Source organism: Clarias gariepinus, chromosome 7 (genome assembly GCF_024256425.1).
Source record: "Clarias gariepinus isolate MV-2021 ecotype Netherlands chromosome 7, CGAR_prim_01v2, whole genome shotgun sequence".
Taxonomy (NCBI): Eukaryota; Metazoa; Chordata; class Actinopteri; order Siluriformes; family Clariidae; genus Clarias; species Clarias gariepinus.
The window spans coordinates 34,284,383-34,301,861 of NC_071106.1; the positions used below are offsets into that span (position 1 = coordinate 34,284,383).

Here is a 17,479-nt window from a genome sequence, read left to right on the forward strand (position 1 = left end):
CTGCTCTTCTCAATAGTGTCATCTCTGCAAGCAATCTGTAGCTCAGTGGGAGCCCATCAAAGTAGCTGTACATCTGTTTTATTCCCTGTCCGAGAAAATCTGACATTCTGACAATGAATATTGCACATCAGAAAATCAGAGACAAGTTGTTAGCACTTGAAAACACTGCTCGCAAATCTATATGAGGTGCATACAGGTCAACAATCATTGTCAGTTTGTCCCTGATGAGCAACTCAGGGACAAACTGGTGGAAAACCTTGGTGGATCCTTTGGAAAGAACTACTGTAGACTGCGAAGAGAACCCATCCTCATTTGGGAGATATCAGCTAGTGCTGCCATAAATCATTTCTTGCTATAACTGTGTGCTATCACAGAAAAGGTGTTTAGGTGAATGCATGGTGATTTACTCAAAAGAGAATCTGAATATTCTGTATCCTGGTGCCAGACACCACAGCACACAACCAGAGGACTTGTACTTGTGGAGTCTTGCCATAAGGGGCCAGAGCTCTGTCCGATTCAGGGGCATCCCGTTATGTTAGGCGCTCCATATACTAACAAGCAATCTGAATGACATAAAATACAATGTGCTTGTTATGGATCACCGAACACAATGGGATGCCCCTGAGTCAGACCGATACAATGTTTCTGATATACCCTCAAAGACTCTTATTCAGAGGATGGTACAGAAACCGATATCCAGCAGAAAACAAAGATCACGTTCAGCATTGCATGTAATGCAATCAATTACTTGTACTGTAAGTCAAGATACGTGCCGGATTGCATTGGTTCAGATTGCTTCATCATAGTGAGCGTTATAACATAATATTTAGGGCCTCCTTTCAGTGAAAGAAACCCACTTTAACTGATGGAGGCCCCGGTACAAAATAGTTCATGGCAATTTCAGTCCTAAACTATTGAGAGACTGCAGTCCCAAACCATCACAGAAAAACTGCTTGCATCAGACTACGAGGCCATCTTCATGGTCATCAAGTGGAACCATCCTCCATCATACAACATAGACAGACCCCCGAGCAAACCACACACGGCCAATCTCAGCAGCAGCCAGAGGTCTTAAACCAAATAGAAGTAGGTGTCTGGGATGTGTTAGACATATCCGAAGGGTTCAACAGGTCAGGATCATTGGTAACTGAGGATTGCCATGTGTAGCTTGACAGAAAGAGAGAGAGAACAACAAAACGAGACGTTACAGGTTATTAGTGTGGTGCATGTGGTGCAAACTTGATGATTAACCTTGGGTTCTGTAATAAAAAAGCTAACATCCACCCTGCAGATCACAGCAGGCTTCAATCACATCTACACTAAACCTGTCCAAATGAATGACAATCTAGAAAACAAATGTGCGAACTTTAAACTCAATTGTCTTCTGGGTCGTATTTTATAACAGTGGTCTGCCTTTCGTAGTTTGTCACCAGGCAGTCTTTGGCCCCTTTCTAATAAAGAGCTAGATTGGAGTTGCCATTGATGATTTATCTGAGGGTGTTGTCCTCTCCATGTATTGCTGCTGAAGATAATTGAAGCCCTCGATCTTATATGAGCAAATCAAGCATCTGTATGTAGTCCATGCTGTTCTGCTTTGTGTTTTATGATGCATAAGAAATCTATGTTTGTGTTTACATCACAGCTTTAGTTTTTCATTACATAATCAAAGTTTGCTTTGAGCTCTAGGATAGTCAGTAGTTTTATTGTTTACAAGAAGATTGGTTGTTAAAATCAAAAGTTGATCATTACCATTGGTATTATACCCCTATATCTCACCTATGCGTTTTGACTCGTGGTTAGATGCGTTGTTAGGCACCGTGAGCCGCCGCGATTGCCCGCCGACGTGGCCAAAAAATGAAATGTCATGAACCATTCTTACAGCCACTGTGCGAAACCCTGTAGGTGAGATTAGTAGTTAACAGATTAGGGGCCAAACTTTGCTGAGTTGATTGATGTGATGATGGTACAATAATCATAAAGGTCTTGATTAAAGCAACATGCATGAGGAATCACAAAGTAGTTTTCATTTTCTGCAATGGAAAAGTACTCTAACTAGTTACTTTTATCAGAAAGTAATGCTGTAAAGTAACTGATTACTTTTTAATGACAGTAATTTTGTAATGTAGTTAGTTACTTTAAAAAAATAACATCCCCCAACACTGTTGATTAGATGATTGGATTGGCTAATTGCAATAATGTGCAATGTCAATGTTATAGCACTCTAATTAAAATAGAATTATTTATACTAGATTCTTTGGGGGCTGTGGGGCCTCCTTGGATCGGACTTGTTTCTCCAGTGCATTCCATGGGTGCTTGGTCAGATCGGGATCTGGGGTGTTCGGAGGCTGATTCGGCAGTCTTGGGCTCTCTTAGGCTCTGTACACAGCTGTCTGTGGTGCACTGGGTGTTCTGGTGCCTTTCTATAATGACCATTTATTTTATGGATGGGTCTTTGGCCCTGGACCCTAAGTGAACCATTGGGTGCCCATGATCCAGTCACCAGTTTATTGGTAGGTAATTGGTAATCATTATTGATGTGTTTAATGTTAATGTCATGGCTGATCAGTGTACATACATGAAGATGCTTGTAATTAAGAAAATGACAATTGTATATAATGGTTTTACACACCTATTTTTATTTTAAATAGCTCAACAAAAGAGTCCTTGGAAGCAATTCAAATAGTTTCCTCTAGCAAGGGAATGACTTCTTTTTCCAAATGCAAGCTAAAACCACTCATCAATTTCTCCTCACTTCACCATTCCCCTGTCTTTAAACTTCTGTCTGTGGATAACAGCCCAGCTATTATGACAATCTAATGGCTTGGCAGCACAATGATCTGTGTTGTTCAGGAATTTACCACTGTAGTGTAATATCATTCTCTCCACAACCTTAAAGTAATGGCGAGTTAACCCAACATCCCACACTGCCCAAATATCATATATAAGCTGATGGTCTGACACAAACTCGATAGCCATCATCATTCAAAGTGAAAGAGGTATTCATGCCAGCTTTTTATCCTGCGGTATGAACTTTTCCCTGGCGGTTATAGATTCACAGCCCCATCAGATCATGCTTTATCGTTAAGTAAATGCCTAACACTTCATCTTAACTTGCTGACTTTGCTGATGTATTCCAAAGTGGTTTAGATTCAGTAACAGCAAACTTCCACAAGTACACATCCAATCTTCTTTCAGTGCTCAGCAGAAATACATCCAAGCTGAAAAAAATTATTCACATCAAAGAAAACGACACTGCTTGTGTTTCGAACAGTATATAAATTTGTATGCAGTAGATGTGCTTCTTTCTTTAAATCTGCTTTATAAATTCTCTCAAATGTGTGCTATCCTTTTTTTCTATATGTTGATATCTCTTTAAATCTGTTTTTAGCAATATATACAGTATATAAACAGTGTTTTTTTTTGGGGGGGGGGGGGTATTTATAAAATAGAAGACTATATGGGCTATATGGGTTTATGCTTCCTGGAAGGATATTATAGTAAGTAAAATAATCACTCTTTACAGCCATGGTGAGCAAAAAAGCATCTCAGCATGGAAATCAAAATAGACCTAGATGGGATTCAACGACCGAGGACCACATTATGTTTCGCTCGTGTCAGTCAGGCGGCACGGTGGCTTAGTGGTTACCACTGTCGCCTTGTTCAATTTCCACCTTTAGTCTGTGTGCACAGAGTTTGCATGTGTTCCCAGTGCTTGGTGGCTTTCCAGTTTCCTCTCACACTCCAAAGACATGCAGGATAGGCTAATTGGCGTTCTCAAATTGCCCGTAGTTTGTGTGAATGACAATCCAATGTCAAACTGGCAACCCAACCCCTTACGTAAATACAGTACCACTAAAATGACAGATATATCTCCAGGGTGGGGAGTATCCATTGCCTGATGTGCCAGATAGCACGTAGACAGACCAAAATACCAAAAAGAAAAAAATAGGGAATTAGTAAGCATAATCCTAATATTAATAATCCTAATAATGCTCTAAGTTATGTTACGTTCAGCCTTTATTCATCACATGTACATTACTGCCCTGGGAAATTCTTTATTCCACACGTATCCCAGCTTTAATAGTAGGCTGGGGTCAAAGCGCAGGTCAGCCATTTTTACGGCACCCCTGGAGCAGACATCGTTAAGGGTCTTGCTAAAGGGTCCAAGTTAGCAGAGCTGCGGCTCGAACCAACAATAATCAAACAGATGTGGTCTTCCTTGTAAAAAAGTCAGGCAGCAGAAGATAAAATAAAAAAGAGAGAGAGAGAGAGAGAGCGAGAGAGCAAAGAGTGCTCTTCCTGTTTAATATGAAATCGTATTTCAAATTTTGATGCACTCCTCCTTTTAAAGCCACCAGCTTCATATATCCTTCTTAACTGCTGCTTGAGCAAACAAACTTGGTGCTTGTAATATATCTACAATTTATATGATCTTTCTACCAAAGAGGCTGTTCCTTAATCGAAATGGCACTCTTAGGAAGAACCCACTTCCAGTGAGCAAGACTGCACTACATTAAACATCCTGTTGTATAATCGGTGACAAGCTGTTGAAAATATTATAAACTCTACATATTACTGTATGCCATAAGTGCATTAGATGTGCTTTTGCAAGGCACTGTAGATAGATAGATAGAATAATAATTCACCAACAAAATGTAGTTTAGCATCTACCACTGCAGTCCAGTGAGCCATAGAGTAATAACTAATAAATTGCAATATATGGGACGATGCTAAGCCTTGTGTTCTGCATTTTTTAACTTCCTTCTGTAGTTTAAAAATGCAGAGGAAACCCAAGAATGGTTTTGAACCATCGACCTCTGGATTATAATTCCTGCATGATTTTCATGTGAACACCATTAAAACATAGCAGAACTATAGCAAATCAAAATTTATTATATTATAATGGAATATAGCATTATATCAAACCACTTTCTCAGTCATGGTCTTTATCCTGTACAGGTTTGCTGGAGGCCTGAAGTCTATCCCAGGAGACTTAGGCCACAAGGTGCCAATTCATTGCAGGGCACACACTCGTTTACACACTATGGGCATTTGAACACCAATTATCCTAGTCTGTAGGAAGAAACCCAACAAGCACGAGGAGAACATGCAAACTCCATGCACACAGACCTCTTGGTAGGAAACCAAACCCGGAACCTGGAGGTGCAAGGCTTCAGCGCTAACCACCGTGCTGTCCCAGCTTTTAAATCAATTCACATTCATTTGTATAGTGTTTTTAACAATCAGCATTCTTCCAAAGGAGCTCTATATGAATAGAAATTCCAGATATACCTTTAAAAAAAAGAATGTGCAGTTATATAAAAGAAAACTTATTTTAGCTAACCTGAGGTCCAGTTTGTTGTCACAAAATTATCAGATCAACTACGGTCATAAGCCCTCATAGTGAATTTGTTTGTATAAAATGCAGTTTTCATGGTTTCTCAGTAGACTCTATCTTTAAGCAGACCATATGCGGCCACCCTCAGCGGCAGCGAGTCCTCTCCATGTGATGACAGCTCCATCCAGATGTACTGCATTAGGATGGATCAGGCAGAGCCAGAGGGTAAAGTGAGACCAGGATCACTTGTAATTGAGGCATGCTAGTCATCCAGCTTCTCTTATTTTAGGATGCAAGATGTTTAAATCAATGTGGCCATCTTTGATTAAATACACACCAGATTGCGATGTTGTTTAATGAAAGACTTCATAATACACTTGGAAAACATTTGGGCAAATTCTCAGAGTTAGGAATGAAAGTTTCATATACTAGTTTACTCAAGCTCTGCCAAACGAGCCCTTATTAAAATGGAGCAAATAAATCTGTGCATAAAGACTCTCACCTGAATCTCCTACATTCTGTATAAGAAGGTCATCATTTTAGGGCACCGTGTAGTTTGAGCTGCGTATATTTCGGAATAACCATTGGAGTGTAATAGAATAATGGACTGAGCTGAGCTTGCTTAATTGGATAATGGTTATCAGTACATCAGCAGCAGACACTGGGTTCTGTTTCTCTCCATCCTCTCTAACCAAGTAAACAGCAGGCTAATCGAATCCACTGCCAGAGCCTATTTACCTCACCGGTTGACGATATCCATCGGATGTGTGTCTGTTTACATACTGTGTGTGAGCGAGTTTCTTTGTGTGTTTTTATTGGTTAAATATGAATAAAAGTGTACGTGTGCAGTTCCGATGTTAGCAGAACCTCTGCCAATCCATCAGTCATGAAGTTAATGCGGTTTATGGGGCCTGCGAGGATCCTGACAAGCCGACAATGAGGGAAGCAGGCCTAGCTTAAATCAATTAGCTAAGAGGAGAGAGGCAGTCTAAATCACACACACAGCTAAAGAGCCAGTGCAGACATGGGGAGATGAGAGAGGATGGCTGTAGTGCTTAGTCAGGCTAGAGTTGGCATTATTGGCAAAGGGCTGTGCAGATGAATCAAAAAGAAGGAAAGATAGAATGAGAGAACAGAAGAGAGCATGAAATTTACTTGCAAAATGTAAAATCAGTTTGGATTTAATATTAACATCAGCTTTGGGGTGATTTCCTGGTGCAAAAAGGGTAGAAGATTAAATCTAATCAAACTGTGACTTTGCAACCTGTCTGTTTTTACATCCTTCCACTTGCATGAGTGCACAGACACCCTGATTGGCTGTGGTGCGGTGATTTATCTGGGCACTAAGTATCTCTGACCCCCGGCTGCGAGAGGTTACAGCATCACCCAAAAATCGAAATCGCAATCTTCGGACGATAGGGCGAGCACTTTACCACTGCGCCACTTGGAGGCCCAATTTTAGACTGAAACGTAACAATGTTCTAAAAGATTTAATGCTTTCATCCTCAGCAATTATACGAGTATAGGAATGAGTTGTTCGTACAGAAAATCACAGCAGAACAATTTGCCACTTCAGGTAGAGAGTGAAGAGAAGGCTGTAAAGCCGAGGATGAGACTGCACAGGTTTGACCATCTGGACTCCAAAGGGTGGACTGACTAATCCGGTTTTAATCATTTAAGATTGTGGCAGAAGGATCCAAGATCTCACAGAGAACGGACAGGACAGAGTCAATGAGGTCATGTGCAGTCACACCACGCACTCCACCACGTTCCCTCCGATCCTCCAGCACTGCTCGTCACATCCCACCCTCTCTCAGGGATCGAGGGCGGGATTTATCCAGGCCCCTTTTTTTTGTTCTGGCACCTAGGTGGTGGAACGAACTTCCTGTAGATGTCCGTATGGCAGAGACTTTGACTATCTTTAAACGACGACTCAAGACGCATCTGTTTCTCCAGTACATGGACTAACCCCCCCCCCCCCCCCCCCAAAAAAAAATAAAAAAATAAAAATGCCTAAATGTAAATGTAAATGTCTGGCGGTTTGTATGTGGTAACTTTGCTTAAAAGTCGCATATTATACTCTTTTTTTAAACATTTTTTTTTTTTTGCATAAGAATACAAAATATGTCGTTTCCAGCTAAAACACAACTCAGATGACCTGCATCTTAACACCTCATTTAAAAAGTGCATTTACCTAGCTAATCAGAATACGGGGACCTGAAACGTACATGCTTCGGGACCTTATCAAGCTTGTTTTCAGGATTTTTTTAACCCACATTTCTGATGTGCAAAATATGGGCAGAAATACAGTACTGTGCAAATGTCTTAGGTACATGCAAGTAACTGCTGTAGGGCAGTATGTCTTAAAAAGTTTCTACATTAAAATAAATATATCATAGAAACAGCAGTAAACAGTATTTATGAAGTAATTAATAAAGCAAGGTCAATATTTGGTGTGATGAGCCTTTGCTTTAAATGTAGCCTCAAGTACAATTTGTGCAGTTTTGTAAGGAATTAAGCTGCTTAGTTTTACTGAACATCCTGCTGAACCAGTCACAGTGTCTCTGGGGACTTCTGCTTCTTTTCTCATCCATGCAAGCCTGAAAGGTAATCTTTTACATAATATAGTGCTTTCTTTTCTGGCCTACAGGTATTTTCCTGTATTATTATTATTATTATTATTATAATTGGGCCTCTGAGTGGCGCAGTGGTAAAAAAACAAAACAAAAAAAAACGTACAAAACCTAAAGCTAAGCTTAGCTGCTAACTGTTAAAGGCTAACATAGCCCTTCTAATGAGATAAAAAAATTCTTTTAATGTAATTCTAGCAAATTGATTAGAATTTACATTTAAATTACTTTTACATTAATTTTATATTAGGCAAATAAACATATACATGTTATAAGTTTTTTTCTTACAGATAATTTAACATATTGTTGAATATCTGTAAAACAAGTGAATTCCTTGTAAGGTGGTTGTGATAAAACTGCTATAGATGCCGGTACTCTGACCAGCCATAAGTGCCTTCAAAAAAGGTTTAATGTTACAAAGGCTACAATCACATTGCCAGCCATACGGATCAATTTAGATTTTTATGTCATGAAAGTTGTCTGACTTGCATGTACATGCACATCGATATGTCTTTGCTTACGTAACCTGGCTCAAAACATGTCATATTTGTGTGTGCACTCATCTATTTCCAACATTGGAGGCTACTGTAGCACAAATAAGCTTCAGATTTTGCTTTGGAGGATGGCGGGTTGTATTTTTTGAGGTCCAGAAGACGGAAGAAAGCCAGACGGCTCATTAATGCTGTATTAGCAGTTGTTACTAGTACTGCTGTGAAATCCCCATGCTGCTGGTACTGAATGTTAATGTCACCAGCCTACAGTACACATGCACAAAGGCAAAAAAGTTGCATGAATTCCAAGGTGATCGTTCTCATGACCATGTATCGGATATGAGATATATTATATAGGACCACAGATCCAATCTGGAAAATGTCAGATTTGTGCAATTAGCCGAAGAATGAATAATAAATAAATAATTAAATGAAATATATCTGATCTGTTTCACATAAGGATAAAAAAATAATCGGATTGGAGTCAGTTTAGGCTGGCAATGTGAACATAGCCAGAGAAATGAGATCATAATAGGTCCAAAGTGCTGACCGTGCAGACTTCTTCCACACAGATTTTTTTTTTATTTTTTTTTTATATTAAATAGCATTTTAAGGTTTTTAAGCTTAGATTATAGTACATCATTCCACCCAACAAGTCCCTGTTTTATTTTGGATATAGAAATACTAGTGTTATATAATGAGTGCATAAACCTGAGTTATGGAAGAAGAAAATTTATTAAAGCAAAGAAACATGAGAAGGTTTAAGAAACAGAAAATGCAAATTTACAGCAACAGCAGCTATTAGGGAAAACGTTTTCTCACTCCTTCCTTCCTTCTCTGTAGTTACCCAGTAATTTATAGTCGTTTCTGTGTTAGACTGGAAGCATCCACCACCCAGCCGCCCCCACCCCCACCCCCACCCCCAGCCCCCATTTCCCCCTGTTGAGGAAAAATCAATTGCCCTTCCTTCTGTTATGTTAGATAAGGTGTAATTGCATTTGTTTTGTAGCTTGTAAACTGATCCCCATATGGATATTTCAACTTTATCTACAAACTGGAAACAGTATCCTTTTTTATAAACACACTGGTGGTTAATTATTTCACACAATTCTATAATCACAGTGCATTATCAGTAATAGATTATCAAATTTAAATATAATGAGATTATATTTAATTTACTAGGTGTAATATTTTAAGGAAAAATGGATGTTTAATGACATAAAGATTAAATACCTTGTAACATGAGGGTGATAAACAAACTTAGATGAAATGGGAAGCCGGTTAGGGTTCAAGCTACTTTCGTCATGTTACACAGAACATTAAACAATCCATCTAATTTCATCAGTTAGACTTTGAACATATAAAGCGTGATATAATTTGAGACAAAGCTTTTGCATTTGGAAAATTCCTCTTCCTTAAACTTACCCCAAGTGTAAAATCGAATTTTACATTTTTCATTTGTGTCCAAAGAGCTTCTAAAAGTTGCACTTGATATATAAATTGCTACAACACCAAACTATTCTTTATTAATCTAAAGGCTAAGTAACACTTTTATTGTAAGAATTTGAAATTCTATCTGCTACTATGAATGAGGAATTTTAATTAAAATCAATACTACGTAAATGTGTCAAGCTTATCAAGGTCTTCCCTTTTTTCGAATCAGTTTGAACTGACTATGCAATAGAACCCTACATAAACCCACTGTGTTCACCTCGACAATTTTTAGAATTTTGAGGATATGGAAAGGTGATACATCTCATAAGGCATAACTTGCGTTTAATTAAATTGAAAAAGATTTAAGTTAACATATTAACATTTCAGATGGGATGGTGGCCTCAGTGGTTAGTACTGTTGCCTTGCACATTCAGGGTCAGGGTTCAGTTCCTGCCTCTGGTCTGAGTGAGTTTAGATGGTCTCCCTGTGCTTGGTGGGTTTCCTCCCACAATCTTTCAAAAACACCCAGGTTAGTGCTTATTGGCATTCCCAAATTAGAATGTGAATAATAATTGGGTATTGGTCTGGCACTCTGTCCCCAAAAATAACTGCCATGGAAACACATACACATACCATACATCTCCAGGGTGATGGAATGTGGACAGACCAATATACCAATAAAAAAAATACTCTCATAATTAGATATGCAGTATTGCTCCACCTTGGTTACTGGTTGTTTTAGGTCTGCATTGTACTGATATTGATCACGCTGGGGACCCTCGACCATTTAACCCTTGTGGCGATAGGTTGTTTTTACAGCAAGAGTAAAAACAGCTGTTGACAGCTACATAAACTCACTCTAAGCTAATCAAACACCTATAATATTGATATGGTTACAACCTTAACAACCAAATAAACAACTGAGTTCAACAACTTTATTGGGTCTCTACTTAACTGAATTGTCAATAAGTCAACAATTTGGATTTTTCAGTCACCTTAAAATGAATGCACTTACCCTAACCTTTGAGTCACCATCCACACAAAAGGAAGTGTGATTGGGAAAGACATACCAAGCTGGGGTTGATTGCAGGACATAGATGCTTGGTAAAATATGATAAATGCCATCTCAAGAAAAGACCATCTTGAACAGCATTAAATAAGCACCAAACATTGTAATTCAAGTACATTATAGCACAGTCTCAAGTCTCTTGCCACATAACACACGTTTCCTTTTAGGACTGCCCTTGATCTATTTCAACCTCAACCCTGAGCAGATTTCGCATCTACGCTTATGAAAAACATTCCAACAAAACAATGCTACCACCACCAGGCTTTACTGTGACATTGGTGCGCATATGATGATGACCAGTCTTGGGGTTTTCACCAAACCTTGTGCTTTGTTAGCAAGGTGGTGGCTCAATCGGTTAAGGCTGTGGGTTACTGGGTTACTGGTTGGGGGTTTAAGCCCCAGCAACACTTTTGAGCAAGACTTGTAGCCCTATCTGCTCCATAGCCAGGGTGTTGTATTCTGGCTAACTATATGCTCTGACGCTTCCTAACTGGGATATGCGAAAAAATTAATTATTTTACTGTACTTTATGGTGCACATGACAATTAAGTAAACTTATTATTTATTAATAAATGTTTTGGTCTCATCTTTCCAGGAAAAAAACTTTTCATCATGTTTGCAAACTTAAACTGGATTGGTAAAGCCCGGTTTTGTGACATTTAAGGGCTTTGCTCAAAAACACTGCTGGGACCTGAATCCCCAACATTCTGTTAAAAAAAAACACTTATTTCCTGTGAGCAGGGTTTGAACTTGAGCAGGAAACACCATTGGATTTCAAATCCAAAACCTTAACCACTCTGCTATCGCAACTAATTGTATGAAGGTCCACACAAACACAATGAACAATTACCTACACTCTTACAGTAACTTCACATTGTTTTCTTATCAAATTTTTGGTATATCTTATTGTCATAAGTCAGCGTTATGCTTTATTTTATTTTTTTTATCTAAGTCAGTTTGAGGATGGAACTTGTTGCAGCTATTAAGAACAATCTTTGCTACCCCTTTGTTGCATGCGATATCTATTACACAATTCTTTTTGTTGTAAATATTTTGCAACCTGGTCACTAAATGTGCATTTGCAAATTACTACGTATTATATTCGATGTTAGTAAATCGCAGTCGAACACTTCAAACAGCCATACAGTATTACAGACAAACAGAATAGAAGAAAAATAGAAGGAAGTCATGCACTCATTCTCTGATTCTTTTTCCCCTAGCAGTGGTTACGCATTTAATGTATGAAATATTTAGCTTTATGTTACACTGCAGACTTTACCTGCCAAAAAGAAAAAGAAAAAAAAAAGAAAAATTTGCCGCATGTCAGGCATCTGAAATTCCCTTTTTTCTTCACTGGTTGCTCTGCAGATACTCAGAGAAGAATCAATACCTCACTACGTCTGCTGCCTCCCTGCCATAAGAGCCAAGCACTTGAGCTAATGAACTGCCTGGCTGATATATCTCCCCTAGAACAGCATCATGGAAGTACAGCTCTGCTACAGTAGCACTTCTTTGCTTTCGTTTTCTTCACATTCTGCAATCCTATAACAACAGGTTAAGCTAATTCCAATGTTTACTCCCTGTACTTGAATTCATTTTTTATGTATCTGTTCTTGATTTAGGCATTACCATTTTGGGAGACTTTGTACTTTTGCTCCACCACATTTCTAAGTAAAATATCAGACTTTACTGCATTATGCACTTTCTGGTGTTACTTTTTTTGGACAAAAAAGAGGAAGTACAGCAGGCCCATCGATCAAATTCCAATTCCAATTCAAATTTTATTTGTCACATACACAGTCATACACAGTACGATAATGCAGTGAAATGCTTGTATCATCAGTGTCAAACTAATGTAATGATCTTGTATTATATTATATTATATTATATTATATTATATTATATTATATTATATTATATTATATTATATTATACTTACAAGTGGATAAATCAAGAGTATTATCACAGTAATGGTAATATAACATTAGAATCATAATCAATTGAAGCACTTTTACTCTTGATACTTAAGTACATTTAAAGACCATTTTACCTTTTATTCAAGTGGAAATGTAAATGGAAGACTTTTTCTGCAATTACACACAAGAAAAATTGACAACTTTAATATTTTATAGGACCTTTTTATTGCTTTGATAACAGCCATGAAATATTTTTGATAAACTTATGCTTTTTCACAATTTTTCTTTCCCTCCAGAGATCTTGTACTGATAATTTAAGAGTCGCACTCCTGTGTAAAGCCTTCTCTAGCACATCCCACAATTCTCAATGGGGGGTCTGGACTTTGTTGTGTCCGATCCATGTGGTAAAATGAGGCCCCATGTTACCTGAACCACTTTTTTACAATTTCAATGTTTACCTAATTTTTTTGGGCACATAACGTTGCTGATCCTAGACCTGAACAAACAAAAGAAGTAACCTCTGATCATATCATACACAGGCTTGTAATGGCAGGCTCTAGGCATGATGGGTGTTTACCCTGATGCGCCCATCACATCAGAACAGAGTAAATCTTAACTTATCAGAACACATGATCTTTTTCTCATGCTCCACTGTCCTTTTCTTTTTGCTCTTTAGCAAATTGAAGCCTTTTCCTGATTAGTTTCACTGATAAATGGTTGCCTTAAGGCTACACAGCTGTTTAGTCCCAATCCCTTGAGTTCTCTTCGCATTATTTGCATGTGGAAATGTTCATCATTAATTATAGCTGTGAGTACCCCTGTTTTTTATTATATGATTTCACTAAACGTTTAAGTGATCTTCCGACCACATTTCTTCCTAGAAAATGATGTTTCAGCACTATCCTCCAAGGTTTTAAAAATGCGTTTTTAACCCAATTTTAGTCTCCTTACTTGTTTTCTTTGCTTGATGCAGGACAATAAGTGACCATTCTATAGGCCTAACAGAGTACATTTTTGCAAGGACCACAGGACATATCCTCTTACAAGGTTGTTTAAGAAATGAGAAGTTCCTCACTGCCTCATTTAGGGTTAAATAACCTGTTTCCAGCTAAACTATATTAATCACTGCAATAATTATCCAATGGAAGGCGCCTTTTTTTTTTTAGTTTTTTTGGCTGGGCAGTGTATTTTTCTCTGGGGATCTTTACTTTTAATCAAGAACAAGATTTGTGTACTGCATACACAACTGTGTATACATAGCACTGGCTCAGTTTAAAAGGTACTGTGCACATTCAGCAAATCTTCAGAGTGATTGTAGTCTGGACATACATGACTCTCCAGTGATTAGAAATCAGTGGCTCCTTTGTGATTTAGAGCCGAGTGTATGGGTCTGAGACAGCAAATCTGTGTCCTTGACACACACTGATTTGCTCCAGGGTATGTCTTTAAATTGTGTGTCAATAAAAGCTGGAGAGAGAAAACACAGTGTAGATTTGAAGAGTTACAATCAGAGGACATGAAGGTTTTGCCTTCAGTAAGACACTTGAAATATATATTTTTTCTCATTTATTAAACTAGACATTCACAAATTTGTTCATAAATCATTTGCAGGATCATTTAGAAAAAATGGGATATTCATGAAATCCATATGAATGGTTACATATGAGTGTCTTATAAACTTTCCAAAACAAACTCACAAATAAGCCTAGCTGTTCAAATGAGATCATATTAATTACCCCCCCCCACCTTCCTTTAAAAAGGAGGTCAAAAGGTGTTACTGTGACTGAAGTGCTGCAGTGGTTGAGCTACATTATTGGACCCACCTTGTTTAAGACGTGCTCTTTTACTGTTCAGTAATAATTTTACCATATTCAACTCTTTGTAAGCATTTGAAGAAGTAGTCTTTAAGTGTCACATACACATTAGCGCATTATTTTATTTTTCTCACGTCCCTATTGGGGTCAGAATCCTAAGAGTGATCCTTGGGCAGAGAGGGTGAAGAGCCTTGCTTGAGAGACCAATGTTGATAATTTGGTAGCACTGGGGCTTTACACCCTGCCCAAAACAGCATCACCCGCTGTGAGCAGGGTTCGAACCTGCGCAGGGAAACCCTATTGGATTTCGAGTCCAACGCCTTAACCACTCGGCCATCACAGCTACCCTGGGGGCAGGTACGCAGAATCCACAGACAATATGACATTTGCTTCAAAAGAAAACAAGGTCTTACTTATTGTTTTCCCTTCTCTATAACAGTCACTCAAAATTCAAAAGGCTAATATTAGCCAATTTTCTAAATCAGGTGTGCAGGGAGCTGAGGAAACTAAAAACTAAAATATACAGGGCAGGTGGTCCTCCATGACTAGAGTTGAGAACCACTGGCATACACTCTTATAGCAACTTAATCCAGTATTGTACTAAAAAAAAAAAGTCTTCATGCTTGGAATGCTAAGTTTATGAAAATTTGTAAAAAGTAAATCAGCTATGTGATGAGCACGCTCGTAAGGTTGTTCTGCTTTTTCTGCTTTTAAGAAATTTTTCCATTGTGGAAACGAATAAAGAAAAAAATATATCTTATCTTACATTACCGGTGAGTGATTTACAAATAATATCCCACCATCCATCCAGTAACCTTTTTAGACCAACTAGGGACCATGGAGTCGAATGGTGACCACTGTATTTATCCCCATCTTGTACTCCGGTCAACATTCACATGCAATGGGCAATTTGTGAACGGCAATTAGCCTAATCTGCATGTCTTTGGACTGTGGGAGGAATTCGGAGGTAAAATTCCAATGCGGGAATCAAACCCAGGACCTGGAGGATCTTGGTGACAGTGCTAACTACTAAGCCACCATGCTGTCTACAAATAATATCACTGTTATAAAAAAGTTACCAAATAAATCTGAGTGGGTGTTTGCTGAGAGAAAGTGGCTCTGAGACGTTCTCAGGAAAATTAAATCCCACAACCCCAAAACTCAGTCCTAATTTATTCTGGGTTATGTTAAATCCTTCTTCTAAAGCCTTCCTAAATGGTCTCTCTCAAACTCCTGTAGGTGATGTATAACTGAAGATCAAGTTGTTTACGTCTCCTTATCCACTACAAGCTGGACCATGGGATTGACGTAGTGTAACCCATTCATTATGAGTCTCGTATGAAGGACATTGTGAAGCTAATTGGGAGCAGAGAAGCGGGAGAAAGGAGATAATTAGCTGTGATTATGTGAGGAGAGGCATGGCGAGTATTAGCTCAGGTGCTGTGTTTTCAGGAAAGGACAGGAAGTATGAGGGATTGAAAATTATTTAAGATAATCAGAATGTCAAATTAACCCCATGTTCGATAAATTTGCTTTTAAATATTCAATCATTCACAGCACCACTTGCACATTACAGGAACTTGCTTGTTAATTATTGCCAGACCCCAACTTAATGTCCCGTTTGGACCATTCAACAGATTAGTTGATGTTTCTGGGATGCCAGTGTTTCAGATGTGATGCAGGCAGTGTGGTCATGGCTTGAGCTTACTGAGAACACTTTCTACCTTGATGGTATCCAGGCACTAGTGAATTACCTGGTAATAAGTGCATTTGTGTAAAATGGGATTACATAGAGAAATAAGGTTTCTCTCAACTGTATTCTGTTACTCTGCTCAGTCAAAAGTCCCAGTTTGCCTTAAACCCGCCTATCAGATTCTTGTGGGGAAATAAAAAAAAAAAAAATTAAATAAAAAATATTGTATACTGTATGCCTTCACGTTATGTTAAGAGTAAGGTTTAGCTTGGTGTTTCAAATTCAGCAGGTTTGCTTTCATCAGTCAATGCTGCACAAGTTTTCAATAAAACCCGGTTTATAAATAAATCCACAATGTTTTACGATTGTTCTGGCATCCCGGGTTTGGGGTTGGGTAGGTGCTGACATGTAATATGTAATATGGATTAAAAAAAAAAAAAAAAAAAACACCTTTTAATATTTACAAACACCACATTTTAAAAGATGTTTCATGTTTAAAAAAGTGTTTCTTGTACTGGTAAAAAATGATTTATGACAACTTAAAATGTAACCTTTTAAAATGAGTTAATTAGAGAGAGAGACAGAGAGAGAGAAAGGAAGAGAGAGAGAGAGAGAGAGAGATAACTGTCCCAGACCCAGGGTCAGCTCAGTAGCAGTTATGCATTACAGGTCCTGACCTCTCCTCCTAAGCTGTGACCTCTCTGTCACCTCTTACCACAAATGTCAAACAGCTCTCTCTAGGCATTAAGCTAGATGATGCCAGGCACAATAATCATCATATTTACACAGTAAAATATGGATTTTATTTTATTGATTTTGTATCATCATTTTTTTTATGAAAGTGTTATTTTTATAAATTAAGCAGAAACATTTAACTAAAAATAATAATAATAATGTGTTACAATAGTAAGTCCTAATTTAAGTCCTAAATGTATGTTTGTTTTTCTTTCTTTCTTAAATCTTGTGGAAACAAGCTGTTTCCTTGTGGCAACAAGTAATTATCTTGTGCACACACAACTCATCTTCTAACCACAAAGCAAAATACTTGTTCAAACAATGCAATGAAGGTGTGTACCTTTCAAACATATTTTGAT

The 17,479-nt window shown here is 38.1% G+C and overlaps 1 non-coding gene across 1 annotated transcript; it reads right to left on the bottom strand.

The window, feature by feature from the left end:
• Positions 1 to 14,953: 14,953 nt before the first annotated feature.
• On the bottom strand, positions 14,954 to 15,035 carry trnas-cga (transfer RNA serine (anticodon CGA)). Its single transcript has one exon. It is a non-coding gene; the product is annotated as a tRNA-Ser (tRNA).
• Positions 15,036 to 17,479: the final 2,444 nt, after the last annotated feature.